Source organism: Tiliqua scincoides, chromosome 7 (assembly GCF_035046505.1).
Source record: "Tiliqua scincoides isolate rTilSci1 chromosome 7, rTilSci1.hap2, whole genome shotgun sequence".
NCBI lineage: Eukaryota > Metazoa > Chordata > Lepidosauria > Squamata > Scincidae > Tiliqua > Tiliqua scincoides.
In genome coordinates this window covers 8622015-8644749 of record NC_089827.1, presented here as the reverse complement: position 1 = coordinate 8644749, position 22735 = coordinate 8622015, and the positions used below count along the sequence as shown (strand labels likewise).

Here is a 22735-nt window from a genome sequence, read left to right as displayed (position 1 = left end):
GAGGAAGAGATAATAAATTGAGATAAAACAGCTCAGTTCATAGTACATCCTCCAATCAAGCAATTCAAGTCATGTGATCAAACAACTTCTGAGACGGGTAGACCTTGGTAGACCGGAGAAGGCCTTGCTGGCAGGAAGGAAGTGAGGAAGCCACTGTTGACTGACAAGGACTTGCTGACAACGGGGTGACCAAGCCTCCGTCGACTTCCTTCCTTCCGCTGCCAGCGAGGAGCTTTTTTTTAAGGTGCGGAGTGGCACGACATGATGGCAGGGTGAAGAGGCCCTTCTGGGTCAGACCCTGCACTGGAGGTTGACCTTGTGACCCAAGCACATCTGCACCGGCCATTGGAGCGCTCCATATCAGAAAAGGTGATTTTGATGTTATTTTGCGTTTCTGGGAAAACAGAACTCCCTGGCAAGGTTGAAAGAAAGAAAGAAAGAAAGAAAGAAAGAAAGAAAGAAAGAAAGAAAGAAAGAAAGAAAGAAAGAAAGAAAGAAAGAAAGAAAGAAAGAAAGAAAGAAAGAAAGAAAGAAAGAAAGAAAGAAAGAAAGAAAGAAAGAAAGAAAGAAAGCCATCTCATTTTCTTCTTTTAATGCTGTTTTATTAAATTTTACAGCAAGATTTTTTGTTTCCCCTTTTTATGTGAACCTATATTATTTGCAACGGCAGGGCTTCCCGAAAGGAAAGATCAGTTTAATCACTTGTATACAGACACTGGAAAAATAAAATAGCCAGTAGCACAAGCCAAGTTAATTATCTGCAATTTTTTTTCCATGGGCCACTGTCTTGAAGAAGCAACACATTAACCTTGTAGAGCACACTGTCTCAGACCTTCTGCACAGAATGAGATTACTACTCGTCCCAACTGGTTATTGTCAATTTTTCTGATCCCGTGTGTTGCCAAGGTCATGCCCCTCAGCGACTAGAAGATTAATTTCCTCCAGAGGGACCAAGTTAAGTTTAAGTTGAGTTTACAGACACTATCAGTGAGTTTGGAGACATCTGTACTGGTGTACAACAAACATCCAATTTACAAAGATGCGCTGGAAAAATGAAACATCCACGAGGTGTTTAATAGGACTTGCTCAGAAATATACTAGAGTTGTTTGGGGTTGCAAATGAAACAGGAGGCAGAAGTAATCACAAATATACAATCTTGTTTATTTGCTAGTGCTAGATCTGTTATTCAAATTTAGTATGCACAAACACTGCGTCTCCGAAAGAGATTTTCTGTTGGCAATTCAAAGGCAAAATATGACCAAATAGGAATGATTCAATAAAAAAACAAACAAACACTGCAGCATAAGGGCCATACAGTAATTCAGCTAAGGTTGAGCCATTACGACCTTGGCCAAAACATATTACAGTGGGTTTGTCTTAGCCGCTGCTCCAACATCCATGGGTTTCACTATCCATGCTGCAGATGCTGGGGTCCCGTTTTCAATATGTTTACAGCTCAATCTAAAGCCTCTACAGCACCCAGGGATGCAATGGCACTGAAATCTGCCAGTCCCGCCCCCTCCAACCCCACACCCTATTTTTTTTTTTTAATAGATGGCAACTTTGAGCATGCCATTCAGAAAATGTCTGTGTGCTCCTAGTGGCACCCGTGCCATGGGTTGGCTACCCCTGCGCTAAATCTTTTGCTGTCAGAATGCCTTTTGCGACAGGCACAGACTGCTTTATAGCAGTCAGCGTTTTTGCAAAGGGGGAGCTGGCGTTGGCCAGTTTGGCACGGTTTGGGCTTTAAGTCCCTCGAGGTTCAGTGGGGCTTACTTCCAGAGATGCATCTATAGGCTACTTGATGAGTTACAGCAGAGGTGAAATTGAACCTCCTGGCATGTCATTTTTCAACCACTGTGCCACGACACGCTGGTGTGCCGCAAACAGTCTGCAGGTGTGCCACAGGAGTTTGGGGGAGGGTCATATATTAGGAAGGCCATTGGGGCATGTGAGTCCCTGGCCAGCAGTGTGGTGTGCCTTGTTAATTGTTAAAAAAGCACCTTGTCAGTGTGCCAAGAGATTAAAAAGGTTGAAAATCACTATCCTGACATATAGTTAAATATTTTTACTATTATATTACACAAGTGGAGGACAAAATGATTTCCATAAAATAACTTGAATGGCTATTTTATCCCCTCTCTCTCTCTCTCTCTCTCTCTCTCTCTCTCTCTCTCTCTCTCTCTCGCACATACACACATTCATGAGTTCATCAAAATTTATGGAGGAACAAACCATCCATTAGATGCTGAAAATCCTGCCATAGATTTCTGTGTCAATGTAACGATGAACTGGCCAATATCAAAGAAATAATCACACTCTAGATCAAACAAGACTTCATCCTCGCTACATATTAAAAGAAATATTGAAATGCCAGCCCTCTCACATTTCTTCGGCAGAGACTTGGTAAATGTCATATTAAGTGCATGCTTCAACAACTATTGGTACGCTGTCACGGGCGACATGATATAAAGGCTGATTCTAAATAACCGTTGAAAAATGTACTTGCCAAGTATGCCAACAGGCAAAATGTATCACCATCTTTTTAATTCAATGACACATTTCCTAAGACAGTTGGCATTAGTGCTCATGGTGACATTTTCTCTTACCTTTGTTAAGTGGAGATTGCATATACCCATGCACATCTCAAATTAATGCTCGTTGTAGAAGGAATCCAATTCAGTTAAGCTTTTTATAGCATTTGGGGAGGAATCCATACGTCAAAATAAAACCAGAGTAGCTGTCCATAATACTTGAGTTCCACATTACCAAAGACTGTGGTAGACAGAGGGCGCAATCCTAACCCCTTATGTCAGTGCTTTCCAGCACTGGCATAGCGGTGCCGATGGGATGTGCTGCATCCTGCAGTTGGGTGTCACTCACGAAGGCCTCCTCAAAGTAAGGGAATGTTTGTTCCCTTACTTCAGAGCTGCATTGCCCTTATGTCAGTACTGGAAAGCAGTGACATAAGGGGTTAGGATTACACCCTAAGGATCTTACTAAGCTAGCATAGTTCTTGTATGCACTGGAGAAAGCTTATGTCCATCCCTTCTACTTTTCTCTGTACTGAGTTTTCTCTGTGCTGCCTCTGCCATTCTGAATTGGGTTAGATTAATCTGTGGGAGGTGATGTACAATCCCATTAAACAGTTGTAGATCTTTAATATGTGAAGCTGTGGAGCTTTGGAAGGGCAGAGCACAGTGAGGACATTGGCTGAACTTGAACGGAAACATCTGCTGAATGGAGGGTTTTGCGTCTGACAGAGCAATACTTGTAAAAACCCAATTTGAAAATTGGGATGGGCGGGGAGGAGATGGGAGGGAGACGTTCCTGGGCAGGGGGACGGGGGGCAGTGGGTGGCCCCCGGGGGGGGCAGGCAGGGGGAGTGGGAGGCAGGGCTAGGATCCAGCACTTATGCTGGATCCCAACCCACATTCCCAGGGAGTTGGGAGCAGGGTAAAGGACGTGACGCAAGTCTGAGGAGATCCATTGGGGCAAAGGTACCTTACCCAGAGGTAAGGGGGAAAATTTCCCCTTGCCTCTGCCTGAGCTGCCTTGGGCCCCGATCCTGCACTGGATACAGCACAAGCCTCTTGGCTTGACTGTTCCAGAGCAGGGTAGGATTGTATGTACCCTTGGAGTAATAACTCACATGCACTTTTTAAGTGCACATTTTGATTGCTTTCCATCCTACCATAGAGATTTAAAGTCTATGATAAGTGTGATTTATATCTCTCAGATTCTGTACCTGAGCCCCTGCAAAAACAGATTCCATTTGGGCCCCAGAGCTCCTATTGCCAACCCTGGTTGTAGCAACATGTAGAAATGTAAGTGTGCTTTTCTCAGAGGAAAGGCATGGTGTCTTTTTTAAAAGGAAGCAATGCAGCCATACCAAGCTATTCAGCTTTACTGGCTCATACTTTTCACGTTCTCTGGCTTCATTTTGATACAATTTTCTTCAGTTATGTATACAACGCAAACAATACGATATGCTAAGCACTTTTGAGTGCCTTATAGCAAATAACCTTTGCAATCAGCAGGTTATTTGGCTATTACAGCTTAAGTGCTTTTTGCTTTCTTTTAACGAAATCCTTTGGGAGTTGGTGGAAAATGAATAAGAGAAGAGGGGAGGAAAGGCAGGTGATCATAATTCCTTTAAGAAAAAAAAAAAAAGAGCCTTTAATTATTAACCACTTGATACATAACATTAGTCAAATATAATGCTAAGAAGGGGTTCTCATCTTCCACTGTCAAGCTCGAGCATCTTGCTCAAGGTAAATCTTTCCATTCATTCACTTCTCAACAAGCACAGCATCTCGAGGTTTCAAACAAACTCGACTATCAAGCCAGTCAAGACAAATACTTGAAAGGGAATACAAAGGGAAACCCATGGGGCCATTCTGTTTGCAAAGCTGCAAAAACCAGTTTTTGCAGACCCCCAGTGGATACCAAAATCCGTGGATGCTGGAGTGTGCAGGGCTGCAGCACCACAGTTACTCACACTGAGTTTGTGCCAGGCCTTCTGGAGACCATGCTGGGCCCTCTGCTCACTCCACAGGCCTCCCTTCATCCTCAAAAAGCCTCCAGATGCAACCAGAATTCGCTTCTAGTTACCATGCATTCCCCAATAAATACAGCCGACAACAGGTATGGGATTAAATGGGCCACTTTATTAAATTACAACCAGAGCAACAAGGCAAAATAGGGTAAACAATACCCATCCCAAGTGCGGGGTTCTAAATGGGGGAAATGGCCCTAGCCGTCTACGTCCCCCAGTCTCATAGGGCATCCACCTGACTCCAGGCGTAGCTCAATAGTTATTAAGCCCGCCTTACCCGAAGAGGGTAAGTCAGCCGAACTGCTATGCCTTCAGGTCACCCCTGCAAGGCCCCAAAGTTCAGACCAGGGGCTAGCCAGCCTGCCTCCCCGAGCTGGTCAAGCATCTTGAGAGTGGTTCTGGTTCACCCCTGTCCTTGCTGACTTAGATTGGACACCGAGAAGCTCTTCTGCCTACCCACCCCGCACTTCTACCGCCAGTGACCAGGACATTAAAGTGATATCTTGCAGACCCAAACGCGCTCCATAGCCAGTCTGAGGTAGGCGAAAACAAACACCATCATGGTGCCAATCAGATGATGCCCCAAAAAATTCCTACCCAGTCCTCCGGAGAGCGACCAGCTAATCCCAGACTAGCTACAGGGCGGGCAGGTGGGGTCGCTTCCAGGAACGGAACTGAGCCAGGTCTAGCGTCTGCGAGCTAGATCGAGCTCAGTCATTCTGCCCCCTCAGGCCAACCAGCCAATCAGCTGGCAGAAAAGTCCTGCTGCCGGCTGATAGGGGGATAAGCCTGGCAATCTTGGCTAGCGTGCCATACAGGCACGCTAGCTGCCTTTCTCATCCTCAATTTCTGGTCATGAGGCAGTCATGGGCAGGAAGTCTGGCTTAGTGGTCGAGCTGCCACCTACAATGCCCAAAGAACACCTGGGAATTCAGTTCAGTACTGCTGGATACATCGCTAGGAAACATAGCCATACTGTCACTAGGGGGAGTGTGGGCCACATCAGGTGACACACACACAGGAGAATGAGTGACACCATTAGCGGTCAAAATTTTTAAAACCTTGGTATATTCAAGTAATACCATCATGTTGCATATCATTCAATGTGTAATTTCATGCAGAATGCAATGCAACAGACCCTGCTGAACTATCTCTATTCTATCAAAAGTTATAGCCAAAAAACCAGTGGGGGTGGGATAATAGTAAACCACCATGCCCACAGCCCAGGGCATTCCCCCCCCCCCCGCTGCATGGGAGGAGCTCCATTGTTGGCGTGACATGCTGTCCTCCCGTACAAGGTGACACAAACCCTCGTGACACCACTGGGCAGGACAAAATAAAAAAGGAGGACTGGAAAATAAGAAACTAGAAACAAGAAGCTATAAACAATAAACATTCTATGCATTGCATTTGTTCATTGCCATACTGCAGAGCACTTTGCATTACTGAAAAGAAAAGGAAAAATAGAGGCTAGCCCCCCCCCCCCTTTCCAGGAAATAATTCTGCCAACTAAAATTCTCATCATAAGAACATAAGAACAGCCCCACTGGATCAGGCCAGAGGCCCATCTAGTCCAGCTTCCTGTATCTCACAGCGGCCCACCAAATGCCCCAGGGAGCACACCAGATAGCAAGAGACCTCATCCTGGTGCCCTCCCTTGCATCTGACATAGCCCATTTCTAAAATCAGGAGGTTGCACATACACATCATGGCTTGTAACCTGTAACGAACTTCTCCTCCAGAAACGTGTCCAATCCCCTTTTAAAGGCATCCAGGCCAGACGCCGTCACTACATCGTGTGGCAAGGAGTTCCACAGACCAACCACATGCTGAGTAAAAAAATATTTTCTTTTGTCTGTCCTAACTCTCCAACTCATCAAAGATAGTAGGATACCTGTTAAATAATTTGGGGCCCAAATCTATACCCCATTAGCCCACTGCACACAGCGCCGCTGATGGACACTGTATGCTATGGGGGGTCACCAAAAAGCCCAGTTGAGATAACTAAAAATCTTCATTACATTCCTTCCTGGAGGCTACCTGGTTTCCAATAGGTCTCCTCAGACCTACATCAGCTATTTAGATGGCATGACTGAGAAGGCTCGTGGGGCAGTTCGGGACAGGGGATAGGATCTCATCATGCACAGTTGCCTGCCTCAAACCACTCTGCCCTGCCTTGTCCCAAATCTACCTGCTCTGGAGGGGTACCAAATCTAGATGTCCCAAATCTACCTGTTCTGGAGGGGTGCTTGCAAGCTGCGGGCAGCCAGCCCTGGCATGCACTACAGCAGTGCAACTTTGGCACCATAGGTCTGGGACTTACAGTTGCGGATTGCGAGATCCACCGCTGTAAGCCCCAGAGAAGATCAGGCTGTTGGTGGCAAATACCTTAAGGTGTGGAAAATGTTCTACGTGCAATTGATGAAATAGCTCTTGTGTCCTTTCCCACAAAGAGCAGAGTCAGGGCCAATCCTATGGGGGCACGTGGTACAGTGGTGCCAAAAGGGCTGTGGGGTCCGCTGGAGAACTCCATGGAAACATTGGTTCCATTTCTCCGGGTAGAGCCCCAGTGGCTCCAATGGGTCTAACTCAGAGTTGTGCCAGCTATTTAGCTGGTACAGAACTGGGGAGACAGGTCTCTGAGGCCTGGGAAGGGTGACAGGATTTGGCTACAGCCTCTGCCGCCACCCCCACCCCCTTCCAATTATCCTCTGGCCCGCCCTCCCCTGCCCAGTTTTGCCACCTCCCTGCCTTCTCCTGCCCCCCCCCTGATCCTTGTTGGGGCACTGAGCCCCATGGCATGATTATCATGGCATGATTGTCCTATTCCTCCTGCTGGTATGGAGGCCCAGTGCCAACTGATGCTGTCCTCCCTACCCAGCCACTGCAATGTGCCTTATGCCACTGTTTGGGACCACTGTTGCCTGCAGCTGGCACTGCCCCAGTGAAAGACAAGGCTGCCCCTCTCATCATTCCAAACATTTATTCATCTTTAACATCTTAATACTTTCATCTTTTAATATCTTAATATCTTTTTCTGTTTTTACTGAGAATACATTTATTATAACATGTGTGCATTTATACATAACACCAGAACCAGGGAACATCCACTAAAATTGAGTGTTGGGAGAGTTAGAACAGACAAAAGAAAATATTTCTTTACTCGGCGTGTGGTTGGACTGTGGAACTCCTTGCACTAGGATGTGGTGACGGCATCTGGTCTGGACGCCTTTAAAAGGGGATTGGACACGTTTCTGGAGGAAAAATCCATGACGGGTTACAAGCCATGATGTGTATATGCAACCTCCTGATTTGAGAACTGGGTTATGTGAGATGCAAGGGAGGGCACCAGGATGAGGTCTCTTGTTATCTGGTGTGCTCCCTGGGGCATTTGGTGGGTCACTGTGAGATACAGGAAGCTGGACTAGATGGGCCTATGGCCTGATCCAGTAGGGCTGTTCTTATGTTCTTATGTTCTTATTATCTTTTATAGTTATAATTTTATTCTGTTTTACTGTTTCAGCTTCACAAACAACAACCACCACCAATCTCTTTTTTTTTTTTTTATAGTACAGATTATAAAAGATATCAAGAAGTCCAAGATTAGTCAAATGTGACAATCCCAAACCTGACTGCATCGTGGCTACCCCTGTGGCCTTTTCTTGATAATCCTGTAAATTGGGGTTTTGCTTTGTTTTATTTTTAAGCAAGAAAACTGTCATTTCCAGTCTTGCAAAATAAGAAGAAGGAAAAATGGAGCTACAGAAATTTGCAAGCCTTGTGATCGCATGATAAAGCATACAAACAAGACATTAGTGTTGCCCCATAGCTTTAGAAAAGCAAAAGACCTGTAGGTTTTTATCATTCATATCCTTGAAGAGTCTTTTCGGAGTTGGGAGCACCAGACCACATCTCCCCATTATCATCAAGAAACACAAAGCCACGGGAACTGTCAAATATTGCATCAAGAAATGCCAGGCAAATGTGCAGTTCGCTGAGCAAACTGGCAAGCCACCTCGTTAATGCTGGTTGCTAATGAGCACTTGCTTATGGAAGCAAGTTAGGGGAGCCGATAAGTAGCCAAGGTGCATATACACACGCACAAAACAATCCCTCTTAACCCCAAGACATTTTCTAAGGAATCGCTACTAAAAGACTAGCTTCCAGTATGGGGTCAGCTGTCTTGGAAGTATTGACTTTACTAATAAGCAGTGATGTATTCAAGTCCATGACCCCAAGTAGTAGTCAAGTCTCAGGTCCTTGTGCAGATTCTCAGGTTGAGTCTTGAGTCTCTCAAGTCTCTGAGCTAAATTTAACAGAAAAAAGGGAGGTAGCAGTGGGGTAGTTGTAAACCTTCCTTCCTTGCCTAGATGATCATGCTTACTTCCAGATCACCTAGGAGGTCTTGCAGCACAACAAGGAAGACCGGCAATTAAAAAGGAAGCAAGAACACACACACACCCCCTAGTAATTCAGATGTGAAAATAGCTTTGAGTCCCAAGTCAAGTCATGAGTCACTGCCTCTCAATCCCGCATCAAGTTCAAGTCAGTGATTTATCGGACTTAAGTTTGACTTGGGAGCGAATTGCAAGACTCAAGTCTATATCACTGCTAATAAGTGAGAAACTTGTGATACTCTCTCCACCCCTCCCATGAATGGCTTTTCAATCTAATATTTTTGGTCAGCATGCCATGTACAAACGCCCTTCCTGCTGACATTTCATCTTGTCGGGCTGTCATGTCGACTGGTGCAGAATATAGTACCCTTAGATCCTGATTGATTCTAAGAAGTTCAATTATCTGACCCTAATCCTACCTGGCTGTGCTGATTACCACCAGTCAAGGGTTTGCATTTGTTATGAAGTGTTCTGTTGACCTAGAAAGTCCTTCAGAAGCAGGGATCAGATTACCTTTGTGAATTACTGACTCCTGCTCATCTGATTCTTAATAGAGGTCAAGCAATTCCCTTTTGTGTGGGCAAATTTCCAGATACCGTATGTTTATAAACCTATCATTTTTTTGAGTGGTAGTTAATAATGACAGCATCACAGAAATTAGAAGTCACAAATGCACTTTAATTTCACCAGGCAAGGTCTCCATCAATAACAGACTTACAACCCATTTTCTCAAGTGAACCTCATTGCCTATTCATGGCAAATTGATGCCCGTTTAACCTCGCTTTAAACGCAGGGTACCGTTTTCTCACTCCAACTCATGTGTTGATCTGATTTTTTCAATGTTTTTGGAGATAAACTGATGAGACTCTCATTGTATTTGAAATGTACGCATGCATGTGCAGTATGCACGCATGTTATGAGAGCTCATTGAAACATGGGGGATTTCAAACAAATGTGAATGTACACAAATATTTCACCATCTGTCACAACTCCATTTCAGGCATATTTACTTACAAGTACTTCTCACTACAATCAATGGGCCTTATCTCAGGTAAGTGGGTATAGGATTTGAGCCTAAAACTTTCATAACACAGGGCCCAATCCCATGCCAGGCCAATGTTGGTGGCCCACGTGCTGCTTCAACAATGGCAATTGCAAAAGTGCCGTATGGCATGTGGCTATCCTGTCGGTGCTGAGCCTCCGAGTCTCTTTTCCAAAGTTGTTATGTTATGTGTTTTTATTGCAAGGGCACATTTTTATAAATGATTTAAAAGTACTAGGTTGGCGATATAGATGGTATCGTGTCAGAAGATGCAGTCGTATTCATGTAGAAGAGAGAATATTTTTTTGCAGAATTTGTGTGTATGTGTGTTACAAAAATGATAAGTGCAGAAAGTGCTGTTATATGTTTTTATTTCATTATCACCAAATTAAAAACTCACGTCTGCACATAAGTGATTGCAACATGCTTTGTTGTCCTGGGTGTTTGTGCTAGATTTGTCCATCTCATTCTGTCCAAAATCCAAGCTGACACATTGCTTTTTTAGCTGATATCCTTGTGGCACGACCAACCGATTATACATTCCATCCGTCCCAAATCCTGAAAGCTTTTATATCACATATTATGGTGCACAATCCCATACAAATGAAATCTTTTAGCCTCTTTTGAAATGGCCAGCCTGATGATTCCATCAGGTGCAGAGGTTTCCTAAAAGCTGTGATTATACTCGGATTCAGGCAGATGCAAGGAAGCAAAAGGAGATACTAGAGAGATTTGAAAAGGCAACATTCTGTGCTCAGAGCCCACAGGATTGGGAGTGATGGCTTTTAATGATGCTTTATGTCTAAAACCTGCCTGTGCCGGTTACTGCAGACCTATCATTTCTCCTCTACCTCTACACATTGTTTAAAAATACTCCAGTGCGCTCAGAAATTGGAGGATGGGGAACAGAGAGCAATAATCGTATCATCACTCAGTGCCGTACTTTTTAAAAACTGAATGATGAATGATGAAGCTAAGAAAATGTCCAGACTTCAAAATCTTCTCTTTAAGGATTTGACTGTGGTCATCTGACTGCCTCACAGTTTAGCAGACAATATTTCATAGAGGAAAGTTTGTTTTATTGTACATGATTAAGCCAGCTAGACATCACTGGAGATTAGACATAAACTTCAAAAATAAAAAAGGGACAGGATAATAAAAAAAATATCAGGTTGTCACTGTGACGAACTTTAAAAAGAAGTAAGTTGTGAAGCTGAGTAAATGTGTCAAACACTTTATTAATTACTGGAACTTTGCAAAAAGAATGTGAAATGCAGTACTTTTTTAAAAAGATGTGTGAATATGTGTTAATGGGTAGATAACAAAAATCAGTAGAAGAATATGAGTGATGGGCTCAAATGTACTTTTCCTACCTTCTCGGATCACAGATATGTTATTTATTTTAAAGATTCATATCCCTCCTTTCCCATGCTGAAACAAATGCACAAGGCTGCTTACAAATACACATTAAAATATACAATATGTAAAAGAATAAATAAAGCCATTATAAGAACCATAAAACCATTGGAGGGAGGCAACTATTTAGGCCACAGCATTATTACTGAGACACAGACATCAAAGGCCTGAAAGCAAAGCATCACTCAAATGCTAAACTGGAATATTGTGAGCCCTCACCGGAAAGCCTTGAGGAAGGGGTTGTTCTTAATTTCCCCGGAAGGGAATTCCATGATTGAGGTGCTACTATAGAGAAGACTCACCCTTGTGCTGCCATCCCTCTAACTTGGGATAAAGGTGGAACTTATCAGAGAGCCCTCTCAGATGACAAGAGGGCGGACCGGAATATATGGGAGAAGGCAGTCGTTCAGATAACCTGGACCCAAACCATGAAGGGTTTTAAAATTCAATACCACCACCTTGAATTGGGCTTGGAAACAAATGGGTGGTCAGTAAAATCACCAAAGCAGCAGTCCAACAGAATCAAACCACCAAACTCCAGTAAGCACCCAGGCTGCCACTTTCTGCGCTAATTGCAGCTTCCGAACTGTCTTCAAGGACAGCCCCACGTAAAGCGCATTACAGTAATCCAGCCTTGACATTACTAAGGCCTGAACCACTGTGGTCAGGTCCGATCGACTCAAGTACGATTGCAGCTGTCACACCAGCCAAAGCTGGGCAAACACACCCTTGGCCATTCTGCCACTGGGCTCTCCAGGGGAAGCTGGGAGTCCATAAGCATTCCCAAATTGCTCACCCATTCCTGCCCAATTATTAAAATATAGTTGTTCTGTTCTTACTCTATATTCTTGGTCATATTTATGACTTTTTCTTGCTATGAGAAAAAAAATCTGAGTCTGCAAAACAATGAAAATCTCCTGCAAGGTGATGTGACATTCCACACTCATTACTGTACAGTTTCTAGACATACAGGTGTAGGCAGAGATAAACAAATGGATAACTCATCTCAGTGTGATCTGTGAATCCCCTGATTCCTCAAAGGGCCGATGGGGCAAGAAGGAGAGAAAGAGAGAGATAAATTATTCTGGGACACCAAAGTCAATGTCCTGCCCATGGATTGTCCCTCCCATGATCCCAATGAAATATGCAGAAGGGCTATAGCTAGTGGAGTGATTTTTTTTCCTTCAGTGATAATGAAATAAAAACACATACTACCGTTTTCCGCACTTCTCATTTTGTTATTAAAAAAAGGGCAAAATCTGCAAAAAAGGAAAACCATGTTTCCTGTGGCCTGCCAAGGCCTAACCCTGATCCACCTTCCTGGGTCAACACAAACTTGAGCCAGCTACAGAGCTCATGCAGGTCCATGTTGACCCATGCAGCTGGTGTCGCTTACTCTAGGGCATGGGTTTCGGCCAAAGGGCCACATCAAATATCTGTCACAGTGTCGAGGGCTGGAAAAAAAAATTAAATATAAAATTTAAATAAATACATTAGAGATGGAACTTGAATGAATGAATGAATGAATGGGCTCAAATGTCCAGGATTTCTTCAAGCACCAACACAGCCCAAGAAAGAAGGCATTCACTTAAATGGACCCCCATTCCCCCACCCCACAAGCACAACTCTGGTTGTGTTTGGTCAACTGGGCCAGAGGCTCTCAGGGGATTAGAGGCTGGCCGCAGGCCAGATAGAGGCTCTCCGCGGGCCACATCTGGCCCCCGGGCCGGGGTTTGGAGACCCCTGCTCTAGGGCAAAAAAACAAATGTCCCTTTAACCTAAGGAGGCCTCCAGAGGCCAAAGCTCCCTCGCCGGATCAGTGGCATTGCTAGGGAGATTTGGGGGTGCATGTACATGAGTGATGCACATGGGGGGGTGATACCACTACTGGCCAAAATTTTTAAAACATTGGTATTTTTGAATAATACCATCATGTTATATATCAATCAATGGGCAATTTCATGCAGAACGCAATGAAACAAACGGCACTGAACATCTCTATTCTGTCAAAAGTTACTGCCAAAAAAAACCAGCAGGTCGATGTTACATCAACCACGCCCACCACCTAGGCAGTGCCACGCCCACTGCATGGAAGGAGGTCCGTCTTAAGGGAGACACGCTGGCCTTCTGCACCGGGTGATGCTATCTCTAGTGATACAGGATACAATGAAGGCCATGTTGGCACTGCTGTATCAGTGCACAAGAAAGTATTGGGCTGCCTAGCTGGCAGGTAGACCAAGACACATTTAGCATCAGTGGTGGCTCTACCTGATTGGCTGTCCAAAACAGCAACCAGTCTACTGCTATAGTCCCTCTAAGGGGTCCCCACCAATGTGCAGATGCCTTCTTCTCCTGTGTGGTAGGACAACTGTGTTGCAACGCTGTCCTTGTATGCTCAGCAATGATGTTCCCATCGCCAGTGAGTGGCAATAGAGGATAGTGTGGGGGAGGGGTCCTTTATCCAAGTGCTCCTTGGGACAGATCGTGCTTGAGCAAATAATCTCAGTGCAGTCAGCCTTCCCTAGTGATACCACCAATATCATTGGTAGCAACACAGGAGAAGGTGGTAAGTTTGCCCCTCCCCCCAATCTTCATCTCCGTCCTCTCCTTGGAGAGTGCATAAGCAGAATACATAAGAAGAGGAAGGAGCAGCAACTAGGCAGATGGTGGACCATGGAATGTGGCCATGTAAAATTAAGTCTTGAAGTGCCACTTGGCCTCATTGTTAGGTTGCTCCTATTTAGCATCAAGTGTAGACCCTAGGTTGGCAACCTTCTGTCTCGAAAGACTATGGTATAAGCCTACAGCACCCGGTATTCCCAGGTGGTAAATGACACACATTCACCTGCATTGCACTGAATGCTAGGGCACTTCCAATGAATTCCCTTTAACCTGTGTCTTTGATGAAGTCTATCCTCTAACTGAGCTTCTGACAATTCCATATCTATCTACCTACCCATCCATGCCGTCAGCCCTTTAAAGTTCTCTTCAAGGACCCAGTTCTTGAAAGAAAGAAAGAAAGAAAGAAAGAAAGAAAGAAAGAAAGAAAGAAAGAAAGAAAGAAAGAAAGAAAGAAAGAAAGAAAGAAAGAAAGAAAGAAAGAAAGAAAGAAAGAAAGAACAATGATCTTCATTTTCAATTAGCAATAATCGTGCCACAATGATTAACCTCATTGGCTACGATACTGCCACTGCGCAAAGCTCCTCCTGGGAAGATCGTTTATGTAGCTACTATTTAGGCAAAGTAGAATCATCCATACACATTATGCTGCACTGTCCCAGATATCAAGCGCTAAGACAGCAATTTCTCTCTCCCTTGCTCAATGCTAAAACAGGGCATTCTGAGAACACTATAATTAAAATCCTTCTAGCAGGTGACGTAGAGCATACAACCCTCTCAGTCACACAGTTCCTAAATTTGAGTAATCTGAATCGAGTCAAGCTTCCTGCACCAAGCAATCACTGAGTAGATTACATCTTGGCAATATCTGCAGAGTAACTGATTGTTTTCTGCCTTTTAAATAACTCATGTGAGTATGTAAAATGTAATGTATGTTTGTATCTGTGTGTACACGTAGGTGCGTACATATACATATATTCAAGTACTGCTTAGGTTTCTATTCTCTCTATGGTTTCGGTACAGAGTCTTCACCCATCAAATGTTTACGCCTAATAAAGGATTTGTTGACTGTTGATTGATCTTCATTTTGCTGAGTCTGAATAATCCCAGGAAAGAAAGTTCAGGACTTTTCTAAGCGTTCTCATGCTCTATGGCATAAATACAATTCAGTCTCATGTCCGCTTCTTTGAGAACATACCAAACTAACCTGCATGGTCGGCAACACAGCAGAAGTGTCAGAAAAGCAATGAAGAAAACAAACATTAAGGGGCATGAAGCGAAGAGTCATTGCCGTTTCTGTCTGGCAGACTTTGGTTTGACATTTTCAACATGATGGATGTCTGGAACCTTTAGAAATCCTTGTTTACAGGCCTTCAAAATCCAGCCTTGACAAACCCCTCTAACCTTAAACCACACTGACATACACAAAGGGTGGCTATAGACAATTGCAACAATAGGGGCACTGGTCAACTCAACATGAGGCACAATAAACTACATGAAGATTTGGTTCTTTGAAGCATATGTTCATATTAAAAACAAAACAAAAACCTATGTTAACTACTATCGATATTCCTGCACTCATAGGGTTCAATCCTACGGGGCTCTTGCGCCAGTGTTGAGCTCAAGTGCCAGTGCTGGGTGTCATAAACGTGCCATATAGCACATCTATAGCACCTTCTGAGTAGGGAGTGCTGGCAACAAGTCAGTGCCAGTTGGCGTTGGGCCCAGCACTGGATGGAAGATGCCCTGTGGCCGCCAGAGGTGAGAAAGACCTTTGGGGGGTGATAGGGGTTTGGGAGTGGGGGAAGGCGTTCCGGGGCAGAGGGAGGGCAAGGAGAGTGCAGGGCAGGGGGAGGAACCAGCCCAGGAGGGGGTGGGACCAGCGGAGCCCTGCTCTGCCAGATCCAATCCTCTGTGTTGGGCTGAAAAATCCGACACGAAGGTTCTATTGGCAAAATAGCTGGCACAGATGTGAGAAGCCCCCTGCGCCAGATTCAGCTCCAGCAGAGGCAAATTTGTGCCAACTGCAGGCCACCAGTGCAAGGGTTTGGGGAGGGTGGAACTATGGCATTCCATAGGGTGAGGGTGGGCTGCAGGTCAGCTGGAGGGCAGACCAGCCCCAGGATGGGGGTGGGATCAGCCTCCTGCATTTGGACCCGATTCTAATCCCCCTCCCGAGCAGTCCAGCTTTATGCCAGGCTGCTTACAGCTGCCCCTGCAATTTTGCTGGTGCACATCCGAGTAGCCCCATTGAGGTGGCTGGGGCATTAAATTGGGATATGGGGACTTATTATTCTGAGTTGTGCTCCTTTCACCTCCAACCCTGCAGTGTATACAGCACAAATCAGTTGGCCAGCCTGTTCCAAAGCATTGGGATTTAAGTCACTTCCTCCCAGCTTTAGCTGCAATATGGGGATCATCCTACTTATTTACCATACAAGATTATTGGATGGATTGCATCAAGATAAATGTGAAGCACTCTGCACACTCAAAAAGTACTGTATAAACTCTAGTCTTACTGGACTGCAATCCTGCACATAATTACCTGGGAGTAAGTCCCACTGAAATCAATGAGGCTTACTTCTGAAAAGACACATTCAGGTGTGTTTTTAGGCTTATGTATTCCATGTATCGCATGAACCTAAAACTCTCCTTCCAAGGGAAGCAATTCAGATCTTTTGAGAGCAACAGGTGTTTTGCTTCTGATTTCAGAGCAATGCAGATTTCTTCGAAGACAGTAGCTTTCCTATGTGTGTGAAGACTACATTGCAAGGGGGAACAGGGAAAGCGACTTGAAAGCAGTGACATAGCTGGGGGGTGCACAGCACTAAGTTTTGCAGGGAGTCTCACCACAGTGTGCAGGATGCCCCTCTCCTTTAGAGGCATTCTGGGCAGAGGGAAAAGAACAGCCTTCTCTGGGTCTTCTCTGGAATTTGCCTCTGTTTTGTTTCCACTGCCCAGAAGGACACCGAAAGGGAAGGTGAGCAGCTGCTTGCACTCTCCGGTGAGGCTCCTTGAAAATCTTAGCGCATTGCACCCTCCTCTAGCCGCACCACTGCTTGAAAGGGTGTTTGATCACAGAAAGCATCATTTTGGGGGGAAACAGACCATTTGAAACTATTAAGTTGGTCTGTCTGTATTGTCTGTAAATAATTAAAAGCAATATATGTAGCCCTTTTATACTGCACTAAAAAGAGGAAAAATTTTACTGCACAAAAAGAGACCAAGGAAGTATTAATTAAACTGTCCCCATCCAATACGTTATGTTCAATGCTACAAAGCCTTCTCAGCACTAAATACCTGGTTTTTAATGTCTAATGGCACTGATCTATGGCCATTTTCGTTGAATATAAAAGCACTGCCATCATTCCATTTTCAAAAAAAATAGAGAGAGTGGCAACGCATCAGCTGAAATGAGGACGCACCCTGTTTGTGTCTGCCTAAAAAGACATCAACCTGTCCTTCACATTCTGAAGGGACTGAAAAGGGTTCTGCTGATTGAAATAAATCCTAACTGAAAAGAATCTTTTTTCAGAAAAATTCATTATTAAAGTGTTCAGGACTTTCACTAGAGCAGCGGTAATTTTTTAGCACCAGAACCCACTTTTTAAAATAACACTCTATCAGGACTCACCTGTGTTTACAAGATTTAAAAAAGGAGATCTAGAAAAAATATATATATTTATTTATAAGTTATAATAACCAAAAAAAGATCCTTAAACATTTGTATTCCTATATTTACACATCCTTGCAAACTTCAGAAGTTCAGCTCCATGCAGGGCAATTAGCAGTTACCTTGAGAACTAACTGCAGGAGCTGAGCTCTTTGTAGGGTAATTAGCAGCTACAATATCTGATTTTTGAATAGCCTCACGGCTTGAGGCAATTAGTTATCTGATCTTCTATCACCCTTTTGACCCACCAGTGGGTCCTGACCCACAGTTTGGGAATCACTGCACTAGAATAACTCTTGACTGAGCATACTGCACAGACAAAGAAATAGTTTAGAACACTGTTTTCCAAATTTCTGATAGTAAAGTTCTTCTAAATTCAGGCCAATTCTATGGGCGCATTATGCTGGTGGAGTGCATGTTCTGTTGGCATAATGTGCTTTGAGGCTGTCACAAATGTGACACTACTAGAGCACACAGCCTGGCCACCACTGTAAGTGGTGGATGGCTGGATCCATGCAAAGACAGACTGAAGACACCCACCAGTGCAGGTAAGGTTACACAGGATGTAACCTTGCCACAGGATGTGGTGACGGCATCTGGCCTGGATGCCTTTAAAAGGGGATTGGACAAGTTTCTGGAGGAAAAATCCACTATGGGTTACAAGCCATGATGTGTATGCGCAACCTCCTGATTTTAGAAATGGGTTATGTCAGAATGCCAGATGCAAGGGAGGGCACCAGGATGAGGTCTCTTGTTATCTGGTGTGCTCCCTGGGGCATTTGGTGGGCTGCTGTGAGATACAGGAAGCTGGACTAGGTGGGCCTATGGCCTGATCCAGTGGGGCTGTTCTTATGTTCTTAACTACAATTCCCAGGAAGCCTTGCAGGTCTTCTTGTTATCTGGTGGCTCCCTGGGGCATTTGGTGGGCCGCTGTGAGATACAGGAAGCTGGACTAGATGGGCCTATGGCCTGATCCAGTGGGGCTGTTCTTATGTTCTTAAACTACAATTCCCAGGAGGCCTTGCAGGTCTCTTGTTATCTGGTGTGCTCCCTGGGGCATTTGGTGGGCAGCTGTGAGATACAGGAAGCTGGACTAGATTGGCCTATGGCCTGATCCAGTGGGGCTGTTCTTATGTTCTTAAACTACAATTCCCAGGAGGCCTTGCAGGTCTCTTGTTATCTGGTGTGCTCCCTGGGGCATTTGGTGGGCAGCTGTGAGATACAGGAAGCTGGACTAGATGGGCCCATGGCCTGATCCAGTGGGGCTGTTCTTATGTTCTTAAACTACAATTCCCAGGAGGCCTTGCAGGTCTCTTGTTATCTGGTGTGCTCCCTGGGGCATTTGGTGGGCAGCTGTGAGATACAGGAAGCTGGACTAGATGGGCCTCTGGCCTGATCCAGTGGGGCTGTTCTTATGTTCTTACACAGGGGGTCAAAGGGAGGGTAGGGAATGGGGCGGAATGTGATGGCTGGAACACGGAGGAGATCGAGTGGAAGGGAAGGGAGGATCTGTTCCAGAAAGGACTTGGGATCGGGGGCAGCTGTGCTCACCCCTTAACCCCCTTGCAGGGCCTGCTACACTTTCATGGGTCAATACAGGCCATGCAAACTTTTAAAAGGGTACATTTCTAAAACTTCTAAAAAATTTCTTTAAAAAAATTCTAAACGGGCAAACTTTTCTTTCAAAAAAAAATCACATAAGATATTGCTTCATTGCTCTGATTTTGGGGGAGGTCTCTGTGTTAGTCCACTGAGTACCTGAAACACCACCAAATGTATTGTGCAAAAAATCCTCATAGATGAGACCCCATTTAATTAGACACGTCTGACAAACTGAACTTCAGTCCATGAAAGCCTGTGCTACAATCAGTTTGTACTGGTGTCACAGGACTCCTTGGCTTTTACTGCAGATTGCCTTGGAGCTCTCCAATACCCCCATTTTTTTTCTTCCTTTATCTACTTCCCTTTCCCTTGACTCCTTTCAACTGTCACTTTTTTTTAAATAAATGAAGAGGATGCATATCTTGCCATCATTGAAGTCGATTTAGTGTTTGAACAGGCTACCACTCACCAGTCATCATTAAATGCACAGTTGGTGGAAAAAGCAGCATTGCTGAAGTATAAGGCCCATAGAAAAGTTCAATCAAACAGAGGATTATCCAAATCAGATTTTCGGATATATGGAAAGAGCAATAGCTAATCAATTCCTCACTTGCTGGAGTAAGGAAACAATTTAACTTAAAAGAATAAACACCCCTTCCAAGCACAATAAAGCAAGCACAAGGTTAAAGAATAAAGAGGATAAAAACATTAGACTGCAAACCTACCCCAAATAATTTTCTTTTTTAAAGAATGCATCTGCTTGTTTTAGGAAACGAATATGGCTTGTTTGAGATATCAAGGGGGGAAAAAATACGACATGTTTTAAACGATACCAAAGCATTAAGCTCACAAAAGGCACCAAATTATTTCCTTGTGTAATTTTCAGTGGCTTTAATGTTTTTTTCAGTCTGCCTGTTTGCTGAATGTTTGTGTTGCGGATGAAGAAATGGCTTTCAAAGACTTTTTAAAATGCAATGTTCTTAATTGCTAGGATGAAAAAATATATATAAATTCTGCAAAAGATTGGAAATGATTTCAAATTCAGCTCAATAGTCTGCTGCAGTGGTTTTCAAACTTTTGGCACTGGGACCCACTTTTCAGAATGAGAATCTGCTAGGGAGTGATGTCATGACCTGAAGTGACACCATCAAGCAGGAAAATTTTTAACAATCCTAGGCTGCAATCTTACCCACACTTTCCCAGGAGTAAGATCCATTTACTATCATTGTTAAAAGAATAGACATAGTAGCCTGTTCCAAGCACAGATCTGTAACTTTTCCCCAAATGTAGTCACATATCTTGTTAGCATCAAGGTATACAACATATTAAAAATGAAATGAATGGGGTCCTGCCTGAAATTGGTTCATGACCCACCTGGTGAGTCCAGACCCACAGTTTGAGAAACACTAGTCTATTAAAACGGGAGTATTTTCTCTCTCAATAGTAGTCAAAGAGAGAAACAGCATTCCCCAGCATTCCATTCTGTCATTTTAGTTTCATGTTTGCATCCTTGGAAAGCCCAGTTCTGACCTGTGCTGGAACAGGCAGGCTGACTGACCTGCATTGTATCCAGCAGAGGTTAAGAGGTGGCTGGAGGGCAACTTGGGGCAAGGGGATATTTTTCACCTTACCCCATTTTGAGTCGCCTGAGTCGCCTCTATGGGGCCACTCAGGTTGGTGCCAATGAATTCGCTGGCACAAATCCAAGCAGGTAGACCACAGCTGCGATACAAGGACATCTGCAAGAGGGATCTGGAGGCCTTAGAAGTGCACCTCAACAGGTGGGAAACCCTGGCCTCTGAGCGGCCCGCTTGGAGGCAGGCTGTGCAGCATGGCCTTTCCCAGTTTGAAGAGACACTTGGCCAACAGTCTGAGGCTAAGAGGCAAAGAAGGAAGGCCCGTAGCCAGGGAGACAGACCAGGGACAGACTGCACTTGCTCCCAGTGTGGAAGGGATTGTCACTCCCGAATCGGCCTTTTCAGCCACACTAGACGCTGTGCCAGAAACACCATCCAGAGTGCGATACCAGAGTCTTCCGAGACTGAAGGTTGCCAACAAATCCAAGCAGCACATGTAAGGCTGAGACAGGGGTTAGGATTCACAACCAGCCCCACTCCCTTTCCCTGATCTGATCTGCCTCACAGTTTGCTCTCCTTTGCCCAAAAACACACCCTCCCCACTTCCATGATACTCTCCCTCCACCCTCTCCCACCCCCTGCCCCATCCAGCCCGAACCAGTACAAACTCACCCTATGTGGCTGGTGCAAAGGCCAGATCTGGCTTCCAGGAACTGTTGTGGGAGCTCTCATGTGGGAGCTCTCATGTCAGCTCTCATGTATCCACAAAGGTGTGTTACAGCACATAAATGACACTCCTGGGCAGGCGCAGGATGTTTGCGCCAGCACAGAGCTCAGGCAGGATTGTGCTCTGAGAAAATTAAAGGACTTTTCCTATCAAAACCGAAATGGAGATTATGCAACATGCTTGAACAATAAAATGATGTTTTTCCCTCATCTGAGGATCGGCTTTGCCCTTGCTGGCCATTTAGGTGATCTGACTGTTGCCAGGTGTTGCATCGATGCTGAGCAATCTCATTTTATCAGGTGAAGACAGTTCTTGCAAACCTGTTTCTAAACGTTTTCAGGAAAAACCAAGGTGATGAACTATTGAACACTCAGTTCATTAGTTGTCATCTAACTTGACATCTCCATCTTTCAAGCAGTACTGCAGAAAATCAAAGTCTCACAGGGCTGCACTTAAAATCTCAGAAAGGGAACCGTGTGATCTTAAAGTAACATGACCATGAAGGCTACCTCTAAATGGAACTTAAAAGATAATAGTTTGCAGCTAGATAAAGGTTTGAAACCCTGGCCTCTGAGCGGCCTGCTTGGAGGCAGGCTGTGCAGCATGGCCTTTCCCAGTTTGAAGAGACACTTGGCCAACAGGCTAAGAGGCAAAGAAGGAAGGCCCGTAGCCAGGGAGACAGACCAGGGACAGACTGCACTTGCTCCCAGTGTGGAAGGGATTGTCACTCCTGGATTGGCCTTTTCAGCCACACTAGACGCTGTGCCAGAACCACCTTTCAGAGCGCGATACCAGAGTCTTTCGAGACTGAAGGTTGCCAATACAATACAAAAGTTTGACATGGAAACTTCATTGTAGATACATTTCCCTATCAGACCTCCATCTCCAAAGAATCCTGCAAATGCAAATGTATAGGAATTTCAGTGTTTAATTTCTGAAAGCATGGATGCTGAAGGCTAAAGAAACAATACACTGTGTTTTGGAAGCCTTTTTCTTGTAACACTAACTTGGACGCAAGCAGGCACAAAGAAGAAGCAGTTTGGAGGGCTGCAAATCCTGTCCCCTCTGGCAGCAACCAGCAGAGGCGACTGAAGTGGGAAGCAGACAACACAGGAGACAGAGA

At 44.7% G+C, this 22735-nt stretch overlaps 1 protein-coding gene and 1 pseudogene across 1 annotated transcript in view; both read right to left on the bottom strand.

Moving 5' to 3' along the window:
* GRM8 (glutamate metabotropic receptor 8) overlaps positions 1–22735 on the bottom strand; it is a 504716-nt gene that overhangs the window by 191609 nt on the left and 290372 nt on the right. The gene's annotated exons all lie outside the window — the stretch shown is intronic.
* LOC136657960 (U4 spliceosomal RNA) lies at positions 14536–14616 on the bottom strand (annotated as a pseudogene).